Genomic DNA, 4265 nt, shown 5'->3' with positions numbered 1-4265 from the left:
ATATGATGGGGGGGGGGGGTGTGGGTGACCTCCCCCAAAATGTAATAAACACTTTTTGGTGAATTTGTATGCAGCTATGTCTACCTTTTTCTGAATCAATTTATGCTGGAAATATCTTTATATAAAGAGAAAAATGACAATCCATGAGTAAAAATATAAAGGAATATAATGCAGTAAGGCTCTCAGGCATTCTGCATTGCTTTCAAATAGGCCTTAATTCTCCTGTAGATGGACTTTTCTAATCATCTCTACTGAGTCAGCAGCTGTAGGCATAAATCACTCTTCTAACTCTTTGTTTTATTACATGAGTTTTGTCTTATGTTGCGATATTCAAGATCAGAAAAATAATCCCATAAATACTGTGATTCATTAACTTGAATTTGCCCAATCTGACTATTCCCCACACACACACATGGAACGACCGTGTTCCACATTCACTTTGGATGTTCATGGCTGTCATCCTTTCTTTTTCTTTTTAAAAGCATACTTTATTTAGTTTTTAAAATTTGTTGTCCTGGGTCAAACAAGTGAAGTCACTGAGCCTCAAACGGGGACACCCCAGGAGTCCTCACGGTTGGACTCAGACAGAGCTGTAACGTGGATTTTTCATTTGTAGGCTATTATTGGAATGATCCCAGTTCTTTTAAAAGACATCACAAAATTGAGATTATCACCGTGTGTCCCCGGGTAGAACCGCCTGGACCCGGAGCAAGCTGTAGGCCACGGACCCCAGGCTACTAATGAGATAATGGGGGTGTTACGGAGCCCCCGTGTAGCTCATAGACTCACAATGTGCTTAAATTATAGTTAGTTTATGAGTGCATTTACTTACCAAAAAACCGTTATTTTCAGCACTTGTCTTAATGTTGTGGACGAAAAGTGCGACTGCTATTATGTTGCTGATGGTTCGTATGGTTTTTGTAAAGTGCGTCCGCGAGCTCCTTCCCGGTGGTCCCATGGAAACTAGTGGGCTAACTTCTACAAATCACCAAGGTGAGCACAAAACAACGGTCCTGTCCGAGGAGGAGTTACTTCATTTATTGTATTATTTTACTCACCTTCAGAGCCTCTCTGACCCAACACCCTGCGGTCCTCCCCCCTCGCCGGCTGCTGCTGCTGCTGCTGCTGCTCGGCCACTTCCACTGACCGACCGTCGGTTGTGTACCGAGCGCTGTTCTGAGACGTGGCCAGAGGCAGTGGCTCTGTTCCTGGGCTGAGTGGCAGTGAGTGGGCGGGGCCGAGGCTGGTGCCCGGAGATAAAGGAGGGTGGATGGGAGTAGTGGGGCGGGCGGGACCAGAGCCAGTAACGTTACTCAGCAGCAGGACCTCACTTTATTATGTCTGTGTTTCACAGAGCCACAGCAAAGAGCACGAAGGAGCCATTTCTCTGGCTAGTGGGACCTTGAGCCTCCTGCCAGATGGCAACACAGTAGAAAAAAACTCTGTTACAAGTAAAATGTTAGGCTACTTAAGTAAAAGTAGCCTAGGTAAGCATCATCAGGAAAGTGTACATAAAGTATTAAAAGTACTCACATTTTAGAAACTGGTAAACAGTTCTGTCAATCAACTGAGTGTTTAATCGCCCAATCCTTATTTAATAATCTAATCTGGATTTGTAAACCGTTAAATTGTTGGGTAGGCCTGTATACTTTATAATAAAGCATCATATTTTATACACTACATGTGTTTTGTGTGCAGAACTCTTAAAGTGTAAAGTAACTAGTAAATAAAGTAACTAGTAATTAAAGCTGTCAGATGAATGTAGTGGAGTAAAAAGTAGAATATTCCTCTCTGAAATGTAGAAGAGTAGAAGAAGAAAGTGGCATGAAAAGAAAAGACTCAGGTAAAGTACAGGTACCTCAACATTTGGACTTGAGTACAATATAGAAGTAAATGTACTTGTAATCCAACACTGTCGCAAATTAATGTTTCCCATTTGCATCTTTTACCAGCATTTGGCTGGTAGATGGGGTTAACTTTTAACCCCGGGTCACTACCTGGGTTGCTTTTTTAGTTATGGAGCTCTAATGATCTTGCTTGCCTGGTTAACCAACTGGGTCAGTTTGTTCCCATGTCTAACTGAGAGGTTCCTGTACCATAAAACAATGTCATACATATAGGTGCTGTTAAATTGACAAGCGCATGTTACAACTGTTGTTGCTTTTAGTTGTTCCTTGTTTAATTTCCTTCTTTCCTGTGATGGTTCTGCCCCAGTACCAGTCATAACTATAACAAATAGCTTCTAAAATAACATAAAAGACAATTAGGCCTATATAAATACATCTCCTGCTGCCTTTTACCTGGCTTTCCGGTGTTAAAATGAAATCTGTGACCTGTCAGAATTTGTAACTGTAGAGCCATCTACCTGCCTTACTATGGCCTGCAGTGCACTGATCTATCTGTAAATTATAGAGAGGTCTAGACCTGCTCTATCTGTAAATTATAGAGAGGTCTAGACCTGCTCTATCTGTAAGTTATAGAGCGGTCTAGACCTGCTCTATCTGTAAATTATAGAGAGGTCTAGACCTGCTCTATCTGTAAATTATAGAGCGGTCTAGACCTGCTCTATCTGTAAGTTATAGAGAGGTCTAGACCTGTTCTATCTGTAAGTTATAGAGCGGTCTAGACCTGCTCTATCTGTAAGTTATAGAGAGGTCTAGACCTGCTCTACCTGTAAATTATAGACCGGTCTTGAGATAATTGTTGTTATGATTTGATACTTTAAATAAAATGGAATTGAATTGAAAAGTGTGGGAATGCTGGGAAGCGGAGCGATCCCATCCATGAAAACAACGTGTATATGGACACGTACCAGTAAGGCTGGGGTGAAACAGATTGCCACGCAGGCAGTTGTAAGAATGGCTCTCTGGCGCCTTGGTAAATGAAGTGGAAGGGAGAGATATTGATCATGAGAATCATCCAGAGAAAAATAATAATGCTGAAAAAGGATGCACCTGGTTCCTTTATAAACCAGGCTCATATCCTGTCCTCCTGCTCTCTGCAGCCACAGTCATAGCTCTTCCATAAGCAGTAAATGCCTGCTGGATTAAGAGAGGAGGGGAGGGGATAGAGAGAGGTGACTTTGCCCCCAGGCCACTGATGTGGAATCAGTTTGAAACAGCCTAAGCACCCGTGTATAATGAATACAGTGCTTTCTCATTCAAACAATAGTCTTTCCCAGGCTCTGTAACAGTGTTTGTGTGTTTGACTCTAACAAACTGGTTACAAGGCTGTTTTTTTTCCTTATTTTAAATGGCTAAACTGGATTAAAGACATTATTTGTCAACTAAAACTCATTATACTTGTGGACAAAGCATTACTGATCTATAAAACTGAGTTTCTCCACACAGAATCATGCAAAAGCACCAATTTATTTCATCTTGCATTTACTTAAAATAAGTCTCTCACGAAAGAAGATTTTAAAAAATGACTAGTCGACCAAGACCAAAAACAACCAATATGCTTTTATAAGACATGACCCCCAGTTTGGGTATTAGTAATGTTGATGGCAATGTCGGTTAGTCGGTTCAGACTTAAAGATATTTAATATATTCTTTAATATATATTTTTTGATTGCTTAACCAATATTTTGAAAACAGGGACCGGTTTGTAAGTGTGAATACTGTATGTTTGCTAGCTGATGTTAGCGTTTTGCTGAAAGCAGCACTGTGCAGCCTCACAGAGCCGTTAGCATGGCTGTAGACTCCTCGTCTTGTATGGATTTACCACATCAATCACATTACACTTCCACATTAGATGTTAACACAATCTCACTGACATATACTCTATATTAGCTAATTAAATGGTTAAAAAAATGCAGTGAAGCCTGAACAAAACTTTAATGCCAGATATTACTTCTCATTTTAAAAATCCATTTGCACAACCTCTATCTGTAGTGGCCCTTAGATTGTATTAATCTACATGAGGGGGACTGCAAAATGACTAAACTGTAAACACTTTAAGGGCAGAGAACTTTAAGTACTGGAGTTGAGCAAACAGGGTGGGACTCTTACTAAACAGTCTGGTTCAGCCCAAACTGGCAGACAGAGTGGATTAAATGAGCTAATACAGTGGTACTGGTCCAACCACACACACAGTCCCTTTACTGTACACAGTACTGTCACAGTGACAAATAGCATCTCCATTTATTTTTCACTGTTTTATCTATCCCACGTCTGTGTGATCCATGACAGCTAGTGGCCTTGCCAAATAGTGGTTATCATTAAGGCTCTGACACACCGTCCCGATTATCAGCCGTCGAACAG

The 4265-nt window shown here is 40.9% G+C and overlaps 2 protein-coding genes across 2 annotated transcripts in view; both read right to left on the bottom strand.

Moving 5' to 3' along the window:
- LOC116693437 (carbohydrate sulfotransferase 6-like) overlaps positions 1-1235 on the bottom strand; it is a 14473-nt gene extending 13238 nt beyond the window's left edge. Inside the window, exon 1 of the mRNA XM_032522428.1 lies at positions 1059-1235. The gene's annotated coding sequence lies outside the window, so the exon portion shown is untranslated. The remainder of the gene's footprint in view (positions 1-1058) is intronic.
- LOC116693454 (transmembrane protein 231-like) overlaps positions 1-4265 on the bottom strand; it is a 16647-nt gene that overhangs the window by 5678 nt on the left and 6704 nt on the right. The window lies entirely within an intron of this gene.

This window comes from Etheostoma spectabile, chromosome 8, assembly GCF_008692095.1.
Source record: "Etheostoma spectabile isolate EspeVRDwgs_2016 chromosome 8, UIUC_Espe_1.0, whole genome shotgun sequence".
Taxonomy (NCBI): Eukaryota; Metazoa; Chordata; class Actinopteri; order Perciformes; family Percidae; genus Etheostoma; species Etheostoma spectabile.
Note: the sequence above shows the minus strand (reverse complement) of the source record. Positions and strands in the feature narration are given on the sequence as shown.